Source organism: Notamacropus eugenii, chromosome 2 (genome assembly GCF_028372415.1).
Source record: "Notamacropus eugenii isolate mMacEug1 chromosome 2, mMacEug1.pri_v2, whole genome shotgun sequence".
In the NCBI taxonomy this organism is placed as follows: domain Eukaryota; kingdom Metazoa; phylum Chordata; class Mammalia; order Diprotodontia; family Macropodidae; genus Notamacropus; species Notamacropus eugenii.
In genome coordinates, this window is record NC_092873.1 from 311,954,615 (window position 1) to 311,971,294 (window position 16,680).

The 16,680-nt window shown below is 41.3% G+C and overlaps 1 long non-coding RNA gene across 1 annotated transcript; it reads left to right on the forward strand.

Annotated features, from left to right (window-relative positions):
- The first annotated feature begins 985 nt into the window (after nt 1-985).
- Nucleotides 986-15,774, forward strand: LOC140527801 (uncharacterized). Its single transcript, XR_011974925.1, has 3 exons — nt 986-1,696; nt 2,919-3,224; nt 14,858-15,774. It is a non-coding gene; the product is annotated as an uncharacterized lncRNA (long non-coding RNA).
- The last annotated feature ends 906 nt before the right edge of the window (nt 15,775-16,680 follow it).

The window sequence follows — 16,680 nt, forward strand, 5'->3', positions numbered from 1 at the left end:
CATGGAGATGGCAGTTGCTCTCCTTCTGTGTGTGTGTGTGTGTGTGTGTGTGTGTGTGTGTGTGTGTTAGATTTTGCCCCCTTGAGTGTTAGCACCTTGATGCAAAATCCTCTTTACCTCTCAATAGTTGTAGTTCTCTCTCCAATGGAATGAGGGACATTATAAAGAGTACTATTGGCTGTACATTCAGAGAATCTGTTTTCAAATCCTGGTTCTGACATATAATATCTGTGTGACCTTGGGTAAGTAATTTCATCTCTGTGGACTTTAATTTCCTCAACTGTAAAATGAGAGAGTTGGATGGTATGATCTCAATTCTAGATCTATGACCCTAAGTTCCTAGAGGGCAGATGATAGCTTTTTGATTTGTCTTTCTGTTCTCTAGGCTTCAACAAGTTCCCATTTATGTTCCCTCTTGTCCTATCCCTACAGTAAAGTTTTTGTTTTGTTTAAAATTTTTTTCGATATATCTTTTTATTTCACCTTCTTCTCCCCAAATATATTCATCCCTTCTCCCCTCCTTAGAGATCCATCCCTTATAACAAAGAGGAAAAAAGAAAGGGGAAGCAAAAAGCAGTATAGCAAATCTAACTAACCTATCAATAGTGTCTGATAGTATATACATTGTTCCATGCCCATAGTTCCTCACTTCTGTAAAGAAGGGAGAAAAGCACATTTTAAAGTTCTTTAGGACCAAGCTTGGTTAGTACAGTTGAACAGTGTTCAGTTTTGACTTTGTGGTTGTTTGTTTTATGATGTTCTTTTCATTTGCATAGTTGGAATCATTGTGCCTATATATATATACATATATATATATATATGTATATATATATGCATATATATATACACATACACACACATACATACACACATATATATACATATGTGTGTGCACATGTGTTTGTGTGTATGTGTGTGTGTACTATGACAGTTCTGCTTCTTTCATTCTACATCAGTTCATATAAGTCTTTCCGTGTTTCTTTATGTTCTTTATACTCATTGTCTCTTATCATATGATAATATTCTACTGAATTGAAAGAGTTTGTCTCATAGTGTGATAATACTCCATCATATTCAAACCACAGTTTGGTCCAGAAAAAAGACATCTGCTCTGTCCAAAGGTCTTTTTAAACAGAATCAGTTCTCATTTTTCTGGAATAGTAGAGGTGTTAATGCTTAAATACAAGGGGATGGACAAGAAGAACTGTTTTAGCTAAGGGGATTAGTTATCTTAGGGCTCCAGATTTGTTATTTTTAAGGAGGATCTTGATTCCTGTGTTCTAGGAATGTTCCCGGGGAGAAAGATAGACTTCTGGATTGCCTGCACAGAATATCAGGGCTTGGTGGGAGGTGCTGGGGAAGGTTGAGGGTATTTGGTGGCTCTGGAAAGAAGTCAGAAAGAATGGGAGAAAAGCCACTGGGAACTCTACTCAGTGAGTAGAAAAAAAATCTGGGCCCCAGTCCTCTTCCTTTCCTGGATGTGCAAAGCTCTCAGACATGTTTGCCCTTGGTCACCACTGCTGCTACTGCAGTGTTGATTTTGGCAGCTCTAATAATTCTGTATTCCAAATACCAGTTGGGCAAATACAGACTGAATGGTTTATATCCTGCTTGACTCTGCTCCCTGTTCTTCAGTTGAGAAAATAGTGTAATTGTACCTGGAAGTCACATCTGGCCCCATGATCCACAATACCAGGTAAGCAAACTCCATAGGAGGCAATGCAGCATAAGCTCATGGCCCATGGTGGGTTAGTCATTTTAAGGCATGAAGGGAGGAAGGGAGAATATCTGAGTCCCTGGATCGTCTACTTGGTGGACTGCCTACTGTCGGAAGATCATAGGACCCTGGGTTCAGATCTGAAAGGATTTTAGAGGCCAGCTAGTCCAACTCCCTCATTTTATTTATAAAAAGAAAGAGTTAGGCTAGAAGTCTTTAAGATCCCTTTCCCCTCTAAAGCTATGATCCCAGGATTCCATTGAATGGTTTAGCCATTCTCCAATCAAGGGGCATCTATTTTGTTTCCTATTCTTTGCTGCCATAAAAGGACTTCACACATTTTAATGTATATCATAGCTATTTGTGCTCATGTCTATCTCCTGGCCAGACTGTAAACTCCTTGATGAGCATGAATGGTGTCTTAAGTCATTCATTTTTTTCACCCCAACACTTAGCACTGTGTCTTGCACATAGTACACACAATAAATGTTTACTGAATTGAATTATGCTCTATGCCTTGGAAAACAAGTAGCCTCTCAGTAGCAAGGGATCCTCCACTTTTTTGTGGGACCATAATGCCTCATAATAATAGCTAGTATTTATGTAGTGGGACAGCTAAGTGGCACAGTGGATAGAGAGCTGGGCCTGGAGTCAGGAAGATGAGTTCAAATCTGACCTTGGACACTTACTAGCTGTGTGACCCTGGGCAAGTCACTTCACCCTGTTTGCCTCAGTTTTCTCATCTGTCAAATGAGCTGGAGAAGGAAATGGCAAGCCACTCCAATATCTTTGTCAAGAAACCCCAAATGGTGTCATGAAGAGGCAGACATCACTGAAATGAACGAATGATTTATATAGAGCCTTAAAATTTGCAAAGTTCTTTACAAATATCTCATTTTTTTCCCTCATAAAAACCCTGGGAGGTAGGTGCTATTATTATCCTCATTTGACAGATGGGGAAACTGAGGCTGACAGAGATTAAATGAGTTGGCCAGGGGCACACAGCTCAAAAGTGTTTGAGGTCCACATCAATGAGATTTTGGAACATTGAGACATTGCCGAAGAAGCAGAAACTTTAGTAGCTATTTCTAATTCCAAGTATTTGCTGGTCATGTCCCCCATTGTTTTTCCACTGGTCTTGCATCTTTCCATTGTGTTTTTCTTTCTAATGAAGCAAAGTTGTTATTGTTGTTGTTTTTAGCATCTGCTCCTGCTTCAGAACAATGCCAGAGCTTGGAGGTCATGGAAATAGAACATTGAGCCTGGAAAGATTTGCAGGAACATGAAAGCTGGCTTCAAGTATTAGAAAGATTGTCATCTGACAGAGAATTAGACTTGATTCTGTTTTCCCTCAGAGGACCATAACCAGTAAAAAGAAAAGAACTCAGAGAAGCCAATTTAGGCACAGTGGAAGGTGTTCATACTTCTTTATTTGAACTGTCCAACAATAGAATGGGTTCTGCTTCACTGAAGGTCACCAAGCTGAGTTTGGATGACCACTTGTTGGGTATGTTATAGTACAGATTCCTTTTCAGGTTGACTGCTGAGGTCCTGAGATTCTATGATTCTCTGACTCAGCATCTGTGGCTCTCTTGTTCAGATGGGGGAGTCGGTTTCAATGACTATGAATCAATCAACCTTTATTAAGCACCTGCTATGTGCCAGGTACTGTTCTGGGGATACTTAAAAGACAGTCCCTGCCCTCAAGGAGCTTACAAGTTAATTGGGTAGACAACATACAAATAAACATATACAAAACAAGCCATAGGCAGGGAAACTAGAAAATAATTAACAGAGAGCAGACAATGGAATTAAGGGGGGCTGGGAAAGGCTTCTGGATGGGATTTTAGTTGGGACTTAAAGGAAGCTGGGGAGGAGGTAAGTAGAGCAGAGGAGGAAGAGTATTTCTAGTTTTCTTGCTCTCCTTTTCTAAGACCTTTTCTTGTTTTCAGTATCTGCTGCCTTTGTGTCACCAATTCTGTGTCTCCTCAGTGCCTCTGTTATGATACCCAGTTTGGACCTTCCTTCCTTGGTCAACATCCCATGCCTCAGCTGTTTACTTTCTTTTTCCTACCTTAATTTACAGGTCCTGGGTCCCTTCCCTTCATACTTGCGTTTTTGCTGAACAGACAGGTCATTAATGGCGTTAGTAGGTGTTTCCAGGGCAACAAGTTTTCATTCTAGGGATAATAAGAGTATGGATTTGGGGCTGGAAGGGGCCCTTAGAGGTCATCTAGTCTAACTCCCTCATCTTACAGCTGAGAAGATTGAGACCCAAAGAGGTAAATTTCTTTCCCCAAGACCACGCAAATAGTCATTTTTGACCCAGATCTTCTGAATTATACTACTTATGTACCTTTGGTTAAGTCACCTAACTTCTGTGGAACTCAAAGAGTATACCAGGCAATCTGACCTCAAGTACTTACTAACCCTGTGACCCTGGGCAAGTCACTTAATGCTATTTGCCTCAGTTTCCTTATCTATAAAATGAGCAGGGGAAGGAAATGGCAAATTATTCCAGTAGTTTTGCCAAATGGCTAACTACTCCAGAATCTTTGTCAAGAAAACCCCAAATGTGGTCACAGAGTCAGACATGACTTTAATAATTGAACAACAATTTCCTTATCTATAAAATGAGGAGGTTACATTAAATGATGCTGTCACTCCAAATGCAGCATTTTCCCACTTCATGAAGTGGCCCTCCAGATCAGTCTAGATAGAGACACAAAACTTTCATCCAAATGAGTGCTGCTAATGGTGAAAATTCTATAGATGGTGGCAAGTCTGTGGGGAAGATGCCTTTTGGGGTGTGTGTGTGTGTGTGTGTGTGTGTGTGTGTGTGTGTGTGTGTGTGTGAAGGGTTTGTTGTTAATGCCCTCCTCGTCTTGCTGCACAAGTAGCTGCCTTTTGGGTTCATGGATACTTTTCAAGAGAGACTGTTTATGTTCATAGTGGTGGGGGGAGCTGTTGATAAGCTGCTACTGCTCTATGTGGGAACATTTATTGTTATTTGAATCACCAATGACATATCAGAAGGTGGCTCTTTTTCACTGGCCCAGTAATGGGAGCCAGGATTTGTTAGGGCTGCCAAGTTTAATAAACCTGTGTTTTACCCTTTTAAAGCTGTTATATTGAGGCTTTCTTGCAAGAAGTCTCCTTTCTACCATAACTTCATAATTTATTCAGAATTTTCTTAACTAATCCATCAACAGAGGTGTGAAAATGCCAGAGAGTAAAGTTTGTTTAATGATTACTGATCTTTTTTGCTTTGTTACAATAACTTCTGTAGAAGAAAACAATTACCTTAGGCCTTGATGCCTAGCCTCTAAGTGTGGTCTCTTTTCTGTTGCTTTAGATGGAACATCATTTTCAAGCTCTCTTGCTCTCCCTGAAATCTGCACCAGCCACATTCTCATCCTCAGGTCTATCTGGAATGTGGAGCTCTGGTCCAGAGCATCCATTTTGGGAAGATGTGGTATCAAGAAAAGTGTCTTCCTTTGAATTATGTAGAAGCATGCCCTTTGATAAAAGCTTTTAACCCTGGCAGAGGTCTTAGAGATCATTGAAGTTCATTGACCTTGTCTTGCAGAAGAAACAGGGATACAGAGGAGGGACTTGCCCAAGTCACACAAGATGAAGAAACAGGCCCAAAGAGAGGAACTGACTTTCCCAATGTCACATAGGTAGTTAAAAGCACAAACAAGACTCCAACCCAGGTTGTTCTTTGATTGTAAAATCAGAAAGAATCCTACACCATGCTGTTTTAGAAGAGATTTTCCTAAGTTCTTAAAAAACTTATCAGTTTTTCTAGGATGACCTGACAAGTCATCCGTCCATCCATCCACCCTATCTATCCAGCCACCCACCCAGCATTTATTGAGAGTCTACTACTTGCTCAGGGCAAATTACCTATGTAACAACCATGTCGGTAGATTCTGCCACTACTGTTACTGGATCTTCAGGATAACAGTAACTTACAGTTATAGTTACCGTATCTTTGAAATACTATAACTTAAAATTGCTGTTACTTTATCTTTGGAATCTTGAACAGTCCCAAACTTGGCTATCCTTGTCAAAAGAAGTCATGACTAATGCCTCCTCATGCTATCATCCAATATCTCTGCTCTCTCCCACAACCAAACTCCTATAGAAGGCTTGTTGCTACCCTTCTCCCTTCCCAGTCCTTAACTCCTTTCAGTTTGGTTTCTGACTTCGTTATATGATCTCTTTGAATTAAAAACATTTTTTTTCATTTATTTTCTCTTCCTTTCACTCCACATCCCCAAGGAAAAAAGAAATATAGCAAGGATCTCTTAATTGCCGAATATGACAGCCTCTCCTCATTTCTCATCTGTCTTGACCTCCCTGCAGTATTTGATATTACTGACCACCCTCTCTTCCAAGACACTTCCTCCTACCTGGATTTTTTTTTCTGACACTGCTCTCTCCAGATTTTCCTTTCATCTGTCTTGATATTCCTTCTCATTTTTTTTTGCTGGATCAGCATCAATGTCCTAACCCTCAAGGCTCTTTTGTTAATCTTGTCAACTCCTATGGGGTGTGTGTGTATGTGTGTGTGTGTGTGTGTGTGTATGTGTGTATGTGAATTATCATCTCTATGCAGACAGCTTCTAGATATCCAGCCACAATCTCAGTCATGAACTAAAAAAAAAACCATTTATTTTTAGTTTTTAACATTCACTTTGATAAGATTTTGAGTTTTAAGTTTTTTTCTTTCCCTCCCCTTCCAACCGCCCCTCCTCAAGATGGCATGCAATCTGATATAGCCCATGAATGTACATATTTCCACATTAGTTATGTTGTAAAGAAGAACTAGAACCAAAGCAAAAAATTTCAAGGAAAAAAAAACAAAAAAAGAGAGAGAGAGAGATAGAAAATAATATGCTTCCATCTGCATGCAGACTCCCCAGTTCATGCTCTGGATGTGGATAGCATTTTCCATCATGAATCTTTTGGAGTTGTTTTAGATCATTGCAATGTTGGGAAGAGCTAAGTCTATCAAAGTGAGTCGTTGCACAATGTGGCTGTTACTGTGTGCAGTGTTTTCCTGGTTCTGCTTGTTTCACTCAGTATCAGTTCATTTAAGACTATCCAGGTTTTTCTGAAATCAGCCTGCTCATCATTTCTTATAGAACAATAGTATTCCATTACATTCATGTACCACAGTCTGTTCAGCCATTTCCCAATTGATGAGCATACCTTTCATTTCTAGTTCTTGGCCACCACAATCAGTCATGATCTCTTGTCTTGTCTTACCAATTACCTATCGGTCATCTTCAATCAATAGCTCAGTCAATTAACATTTATTAAGCACATACTATGTGTCAGGCACTATTCTAGGCACTGGGGGTACAAAAACAACATCATCTCTATCTTCAGAGAGCTCATATTTGAATGGGAGAGAAAGCATGCAGACTTTGAGCTATATATACACAGATAGAGGGTATTCTGAGGTAGGCATTGCTTGACTGGGAGGGTGGGACAGGGACCAAGAAAGACCTCAGGACCAAGAAAGACCTCAGGACCTTGCACTGATTTCAGTCTCTCGTTGCCTCTCACCTGAGCTATTGTAGTAACCTCCCAAATATTCTTCCTGCCTCTAGTCTTAACCCACTCAGAATTCATTGTTGGTCCTTTGATCTCGAAGAAGACCATGACATCAGGGAGGTTATACCATGACATGCAAAGGAATTTGGATTTAAGTGAGGCAGGGCTGTGCAGTCACCAGCCTTACTTTCTCTCTACAGCAATCTGCATCAAGTGGCCAGAAATGGATCAGGATGACTGAAGATGCCCCCCTTCCCCACTCTGATCTCTCCTCCACACAGCTGCCAAATTGATATTCCTAAAGCACTGACCATATCATCCCTCTGCTTGAGAAGTCCCAATGACTCTCTCTTGGTGCTAGGATAAAATGCAAACTCCTCTATTTGGCCTTTAAAGCCCTTGCCAGTCTGGCTCTGGCTCATCTTTCTAGGTCAATAACATTTAGCTGTACTTTATCCACTTTCTGTTGAAGCCAAATTAGCTTACTTGAGGTGGCACATGTGTGACATTCCATCTCTTGTTTCTGGGCCTTTGCTTACACTGTCCCTCAAGCCTAGAATGTCCCTCCTCATTTCTGCCCCCAGCATCCCTGTTGTTGTTGTTGAGTTGTTTTAATCATATCTGATTCTTTGTGACTCTGGGGTTTTCTGGGCAAATATACTGGAGGGGTTTGTCATTTCCTTCTCTAGTTCATTTTACAGATGAGGAAACTGAGGTAAACAAGTTAACTGACTTGCCCAGGGTCACACAGCTAGTAAGTGTCTGAGGCTGGATTTGAAACTTAGGCCTTCCTAACCCCAGACCTGGCATCTGTCCACTGTACCAACTAGCTGCTCCCCAACATCCCTAGTTTCCTTCAAGATTAACTTGAGCGTTACCCATATCTTCCTCCTATCCTCCTCCAGATGTCAGAGGCCTTCCTCACACACCAGATTGATTTTTTTGTCTATTTCATATATATTTGACATGATGCATACATATATAGCATATATAATATAATGTTATGATGCACTTGTTTAATTTTGGGATTTCTGACAGTCCTTCCTCCCCCTCAGCTGCCTTAATGAAGTCTCCATTTTCTGCAATTATCCATTTTACTTTGAATCAGAAAAACAGTGTAATGCAGTAGAAAGGTGACTAAACTGGAGATATAAGAGAAGTTTGGGTTTGAATCCTCACCACTTCACAGTTGTGGGAGTGTAGCCAAGCCACAATAGGAGCCTCAGTCTCTTCATTTGTGAAAGAGAGATGGAGGTGAGACAAGGGGGATGAAAGGGGCTGAGGAAGGACAGTAGCAGAAGAACCAGGGGGTCTTTGCACGATGGCCAGGGCTTTCTGCTTGGCTGCTTTCCAAACCTTTACTGGTTTACTTTGGGCAGTTGGATGGCTCAGTGGATGAGTGTTGAGCCTGGAGTTGGGAAGACTCATCTTTCTGAATTCAAGTCCATCCTCAGACATCGACTAGCTGTATGACCCTGAGCAAGTCACTTAACCCTGTTGGCCTCAGTTTTCTCATCTGTTAAATGAGCTGGAAAAGGAAATGTCAAACAGCTTCAGTACCTTTGCCAAGAAGACCCCAAGTGGGGTCACAAAGAGTCAGACATGAATGAACAACAATACCTTTATTGATCACTGAAATAGAAAGCTCACTGGGCTTTGAGACAGACAAACTGGGTGCAAATCTTGGCTCTTCTGCTCATCAACTGTGTGATCTTGGGGGAGGGACTTTACCTTCCTGGGCCTCAGCTTCCTCTTTTAGAAAATGAAAGGTTAAACCAGATGATCCCTTTGAGAGGTAATGTAGTGTACTGAGCTCAGAAGTAGGATTGAAGAGAACTTGGGTTCAAATCCTGCCTCAGCAAAGGTCATGACCCTGAACAAGTCACTTCTTTGAGCATCAGTTTTCTCCTCTGAATAGTAGCATCTACTGCCTTTCAGGGTTGTTGTGAGACTCAAAATGAGATCATATTTGTAAAGCTTTTTTCAGCCTTACCACACTTAATGTGAACTATTTTGTGAATCTTTTCAAGATTCCCATGCGATGATCTCACAAGCTGCTAACAATGCAAGCAGTACCCACCTGGTGGGATTGTGGAGAGACTCCAATGGGCTAAGGTTTTGTGAATCGATTAAAGGCTACGTAGATTGTGAGCTATTCTTGTCTTCCCAAATGTAGGTCTCTGATAGGAGAGAGGGCAAAGGGGCTGGGAACATCAGAAAATAAACCAAACCAAGGAAAGCTTGTTCCTTTCTTGGCTTACCTCTCCCCAGCATGCTGCCTACTAAACTGCTCTCTGAATAAAGAGCATCCCTTCCTAGGAGATGTCCTCGAAGACAGATTGTTCCTAGGGGCTCACCTGTTGTTTCCAGCCTGCAGCTCCAAGTTCTGTCTGTCTTTAGTGCTAGGGTGTTGGGGATGGGAAGGCTGAGGCTCCAGGAGAGGGTTTCAAAGGACAAAGGAGCCTCCTGAGAGTTGATTCATCTCATGACAGCTGACCCTCAGCCTTGCTTGGAGTGGGAGAAAACACTGGAGTTAGAGCGGACACTGTAGACATGTTCTGGGTCAAGAGGATAGAGCTCCAGACCCAGACTCAGGAAGATCTGAGTTCAGATTCTGCCTCAGACATAGTAAGCGCTTAATATATATTTACTGGTTCGGTTTGGATTGCATTGAAGAAAAGCAGTGAGGTCAGTTTCGCTAGATCATAGGCAATATGGAGAGGAGTAATGTTCTACACTCAGATTTTCTGTGGATTCTGCCTATCAGCCATTCAGTCAATGAGCGTTTGCTGTGCATTTACTATGTGTCAATGTATCCAGGAAGTAGTTTGTTCAGAATTGTTGCCGTGTTGTCTCCTCCATGAGAGCAGGGACTGGCTTTTTTTTTTTTGGTCTTTCTTAGCACAGTGCCTGGTACACAGTAAGAGTTTAATAACTACTAGTTGGCTGACTGCCTGACAGAGAGAGTCCATGGATAACTTAAGTGTAAGATATTTCTCTGTTTTACAGAAGAGGATATGAATACTCAGGAAATTTAAGTGACTTGCCCAATGTAACATAGTAAATGGTAGAATTCAGATTTGAACTCAGGTCCCCTGACTTCAAAGCTGGAGATCTTACTACCATACTTCCATAAATCCAACATCTTCCATTCCAGTGGGGGAGACTAGGTATGTACAAGATACATACAGAGAAAAAGTAAGGCAATCTGAGAGAAGAAGATACTGGCTTGTGTGATGGGAAGAGGAAGAAGACCAGAGCTGAAAGCTGGGCTCTCTCCTCTCCTTACTGTGACTGTAAGCAAGTTCCTCAACCTCTCTGGGTCCCTGTTCTTATACGATCTACCTTCCAAGGTTGTTGTGGGAGAAGATGGCAAGATGTATTTTTTTATCATTATTATTATTCTGGACCTATGATTGATAAGTGCAGGGAACTGCCACTGCCAAGAAAGATTAGCAACGACTCCAGTTTACAGACCATGACTGCCTGGGGGCACTGAAAGGGTGAGTACTCACATGGTCAGTGTGTGTCAGAAAGGGATTAATAATAACCATGATAGAGAACATTTACATAGCACTTTAATGTTTTCAAAGTATTTTATGTGCATTCTCATTTGATTCTTACAACAACCCTGGGAAGTAGAGGCTGTTATTATCCTCATTTTACAGTTGAATAATCTGAGGCAAGTGGCAGTTACGTAACTAATCATGGGAGGCTTTACTTGAATTGAGGTTTTCCCAGTTCCAGGATCAGTGTTACCTTGACTCAGTTCACTAGCCATGGCATCATATCTTCTCCTTCTTCTCTTTCTCCTTCTCCTCCTCCTCCTCCTTCCTCTTGAGAGAGCAACTGTTGGATTATTTCCTTCTCTGACATTTAACAAAGGGATTCCCTCTTTTCTCCTACAAGTTTTTAATTTAATTTTATTTTAAAATTTATTTTAAATTTTTATTGATATTTTTATTGTTATCTTTTATCTTTTATTTTATTTTATTACTCCTCCCCCTCCAATAAATATTCCTTCTATTCCCTTTCTTCAGGGAGTCATTTCTGGTAATAAATATTTAAAAAGGAAGAGAAGAAATATCAGTCCAACAAACTAGCCTGAATCTGACATGTTACACACTCATAATTGTAAAAATGAGAGGAAGATACATTTTCTCATCTCTTCTTCAGTGTCAAACCTGGCCATTATAATGAATTACATACCACTACCACTACCACCACCACCACCATCATCATTGCTAGCATTTATTAAGTACCTACTATTTACCAGGCACTATTCTAAACACTTTACAAATATTATTTCATTTGATCCTTACAACCTCCCTGGGAGGTAAGAGCTATTATTATCCCCATTTTACAACTGAGGAAACAGATAGACCCATGATAAGTGACTTACTCAAGATCATACAACTAGTGACTGTGTGAGGTTGGATTTGAGTTCATATCTTCCTGACTCCAGGCTCAATGCTCTGTGATTCAGTTTCTGTTTTTTGTTGTTCTATCCCTTTACTACTCAAAGGAGCTTAGGCACATTGTTGTGCATTTTGTTTCCTGGCTCCTACAATGAAGTTTTACCGTGAGGATGGCGATAAGTGAGCGAATGCATTGCCAGGTACAGGAATAGTGGCTCTTTCTGCTTTGTCAGGCCCTGTTTGGTTTCGGTCTTTACTAGCCTCTGGAAGGAAGCCTGAGGGACTGCCTTTTGTCTGCTAGGAAGGAAATGTCCTGTTCTCTTGGGCTCCCAGGAACAGCTAGGGCAGGAGTCCTGTCTAGGTTCCCAGGGCAAGGTAGACCCCACAGGGGTGGAGGCTTTTACTCTCACCTCATTGGCCAGCTTTTCCTCCGCTCTGGCCACTGTGGCTGGTGGGCAGAATCTGCCAAGATCTAACGCATTTTCTTCACTATGCTTAGTACCTTGGGCTGATACCATATCCCTCTAAGTTATGCTCCACCTGAAGGCTTGGCATCAGAAAGTTCAAGTCTCTCACTTAATCTTTTAGACTGGGCTCATCTTCCATCCACTCCAGGTCAGCACAGGTGTATTCACTTTGCCTTATATTGCTGCTGTTACCCACTTCTCACTTCACGAGAGAGATAAGTTTGTAAATGTTGTACAGTGGGAAGGTCACTGAGTTTAGAGTCAGAGGAGCTGGGTTCAAATCCTGCCTTTGCTACTGATTACCTGCAAGACCTTGCCCAAGTCTTCTTCCATTTTAGAGCTGCTGTAAAATGAGGGGGTTTAGATTAGATGAGTATTAGTTTAGCAGGCAAAGGCTTCTCAATTGAATCCCAGTTCCTCTATTTTCTATCTTGACTCCTTGGGCATTAGTTTATCCGCATATAAAATAAGAGGACTGGATTAGATGGATTTTGGATCAGAGGACCTGGGTTTAAATCCTAACTGTTATTTTACTACCTGTGTAACATAGGGCAGATTGGGACTCAGTTTCCCCATATGTAAAGTGAGGGATCGGACTTGATGGCCTCTGAGATCTCTTCTAAGCTCTAGATCATTGATTATGTGATTCTAATTAAAGTCATTTAACCTCTCTGAGGCTCAGTTTCTGCATTTGTGAAATGCATGCATTGACCTTAATGAGGTCTGTTCCAGCTCTAAATCTACAATCTGATTATACCCTGTCTGGATTGTGAGCTCCATAAGAGCAGGGGAGGTGTTTTCATCTTGGTATTCTCCACAGTGGCCTTACACACAGTAGGTGCTCAGTAAATATTTGTTGAATGAATGAAATGCTGAGGGTGAGAGAGAGAGATCCCAGGGAGAGAGAGAATTCTTTGTCTGGCTGAGCAGAAAAATCTGCTTTCCCTATCCTGGCTGCCCTGGGGTCAGTTGTTTCAGCTGTGACTCTGACCTTTTGCTTCAAGCTGTCTCCAAAGTATTTCAGACATCGGGTGCTTGGGACTAAACTTCTCCTCCTTGGACACTGCAGGTGTGTTTATTCTTCGTGCCCTGAAGCTAAATTTTGTTTCCTTCTTCCTCTCGACTAAGATGTCTGGGTTACTCAGGATGAAGGGTGATCTTGAAGCACAGGTCTCGGTTGTTCCTGGATGGGATCTGTCCCAGAATCCATCAGTTGTTAGGTGACCATGTTTTATTTGCTGTCAGACAGAAAGGAAAATAATAATGATATATAAGAAAGGGAGGGAAAGGAGAGAGGAAGGAAGAGAGACTTGTAATTTACTGCATAAATAGAAAGATACACATTTTAAAAATGGATCAGGAATCCTACAGAAGATGATACTAGATCTGAGGCTGGAACCTGATGAATCTCAGAAGTTATCACTTTACAGGTGAGTAAACTGAGGTGTGGGAGGGGAAGTGACAAGTAGTAACGAAGTCAGGACATCACACAACATCCATTTATTTGGCCCAAATTGCATTTGTAGAATTTTCTCTGCAACGTTATAGGAACATGGCTCTTGAGCTAGAAAGACATCCCCATCAAATTCTTGTGCTTGGTGACCTGCAGTGAGGGAGAATCCACTCTCTCCCCAGGCAGCACATTCCACTTTTGGACAGGTCTAATTGTTAGGATGATTTTTCCTTACCTTGAGTTGAAATCTTGTTATTCAGTTGTGTCCTACTCTTTGTGACCCTATTTGGGATTTTCCTGGCAAAGACAGTGGAGTGGTTTGCCATTTCCTTCTCCAACTCATTTTACAGATAAGGTTACATGACTTGCCAGTAAGTGTCTGAGGTCACATTTGAACTCAGGTCTTCTTGACTCCAGATCTGGTGCTCTATCCACTGTACCACCTAGCTGCAATCTATTTCTCCCTAATTTACACCTGTAGCTCTGAGGTCAAGCTAAAGAAGACAAATTAAATGACTTCTTCATTTAAGAATTTTAGCAATACTTCTGCACAAGGTATATATCTCAGAGAATCCCTTCAAAAATTCTGTAGGCATAAGAGAATTGAGTTCTGCCAGCTCTGAATCCCCAGGACATTTCGCTTACATCTCTCTTATAAGTACTTCCCTTATGATGCCTCTTATCACAGTTATTAGTCTATATTTCTTATCTTGCTACTAGTTAATAAACTCCATGAGGCCAGCTAGTATGTTACACTTCTTCATCTCCCCCAAAGTTTCTTATGTATGATATCTGTCTAGTAAAAGTATTTGATGAAGAAATGAATGACTGAAGGAATGAACATAGATAAAAACAAATACAGGGCTTAGTAGATTTTCTTTGCTTCAGGGGCAACCCTTATGGACTCATTAGTAAGAGTAATTGTTTCTGCATGTCTATGTTCTACCTCCCTTTGGGGAAGGGGTCTATACCTTAATCAAATAGTCTAGAGAAGGCACAAATGAGTGGATGGGATCTATGCTGAGTTTTGAAGGAATAAGAGAAGGAATAAAGAACATGTGAAATCTGTTCTTTTCTACACAGAGGAAGTGATCATTGTGTTGTCCCCAGACCTGACCTGACCCCACAGTGTCAGACTGAGAGGCCCATATCCTTGTCTTGTGTGCTCACAACTCCAGGGTAAGAGAACTTGGTCGGTGAATTCCTGTCTATCTCTTCTTTTTTTTTCTCCTAGTCTCTGTGCTAACTGGAACTCTTCTAGACCTTGGTTTTTCAAGGTTTTCACCAGAGGGAGGAATGTAACCATACACTGAGATCCTTTCTTGAGCTGAACTGCCAAATATTCAGACTCTACTGTGGGGACTGCAACTCCAGTGGGCTGGCCATGTTGTTCAAATGCCAAATGTATGTTTGCTGAAAGACTGTTTTATGGAGAATTCACACAGGGCAAGTACTTACTTGGAGGTCAGAAAAAGCCATACAAGGACAATCTCAAGGTGTCTCTAAAGAATTTTGGAATCATTTACATCACATGGGAGACAATGGCAAAGGACTTCCCACCATGGTGTGCTTGCATCAAAGAAGGGACTGTGCTCTATGAGTGAAGCACCAATTGCAGCAGCTCAAAAAGAAATATGAGATGCACAAATTTAGAGACATCTCCACTCCAAATGTTTATATGGACTATTTGTGTCCATTATGTGGTACAGTCTTCTGAACTTGTATTGGTCTGATTAGCCACAATAGGACTCACTGTATCTTGACCCTGACATCGTGATGCCATTTTGGTCCTCTTCAAGAATAAAGGATAACAACCAACAACAGTGCCATAATACTGGCTTGCAAGATATTTCTTGAACCTGCTGTATGGAAAAATATGAATATTTAGGTTTAGATTAACAAATCAGAGTTGTTCATTTTAGGTTGAGATTTGTAGCTCAGTTCATGTCCTTGGCACTTAGTAGATGCTTGATGCTCCGTAAATATTGACCTACCCATGTGTGAAAAGCCACTGAGGAGCTATGGTACATGGAAAGATTTGAAAGCCATAAACGTCTCCATACTTGGCTTTGGGGGAGGATTATTGTTGATGTCCATGAAGATGGATCATAGCTGTGAGGACATAAAAGATGAGTGATGACTAATATTAAAGTGGATGGTGGGTAAATAAAAATGAATTCTTGCTTTGAATAATTTTTATTGGAGTGTTTCAAATGAGGGGTGATCTATGGCAGGCAAAACCCACACAGGACTGTATAACAAACTTACACATGTCAAGCCACGCATGCAGCTTGATTTCCGCTCTGTTTTCACTTTGTGGAATTGGTACTTGGCTGTGGAGCACACGTGTTACTTTTCATCCAATAATCCTGAAAGACTTTGTGGAAAAAGTCACTTTTCTCCCTCCGTTTTTCTCACTGTAGAGAGAGGCATTGTAGGCAAAGACAACTGGCAAAAATGGGGATGTAGGTGACGAGTTAGGTTTTGGTTTTTTATTTGGGTCCCTAGACCTCTTATGCAAAGCTCCTTCCTTCCTTCCTTCCTTCCTTCCTTCCTTCCTTCCTTCCTTCCTTCCTTCCTTCCTTCCTTCCTTCCTTCCTTCCTTCCTTCCTTCCTTCTTTCCTTCCTTCCTTCCTTCCTTTCTTCCTTCCTTCCTTCCTTCCTTCCTTCTTCTCTCTTTATATCCTTTTCCTCCTGGCTCTCTATCCATTATACCAAGCTGCCTCTCATATACAGAAAGGTAGATATAAAATACACACAGAGTTGTTTGGTAGTGGTGGGCATAGTGATGGAGACTAGAACACCACCAACCCTGGGATGGAGGTGTACAATAAGGAAAGGCCTCCTGTAGGGGATGACACATGAACCCCTTCAAGGGACCTTATAGAATTATAGCCTGAAGAAGTGAAAAGGACCTTAGAGGTCATCTCATTTTATAGATGTGAAAAACCAAGGCCAAGGGAAGTTAATGACATATCTAAGGTTACACAGTTAATACCTGGCAAGGGAGGGATTGGAATCCACAGCACCACATTGTTTCCTTGGAAATTTCCAGAA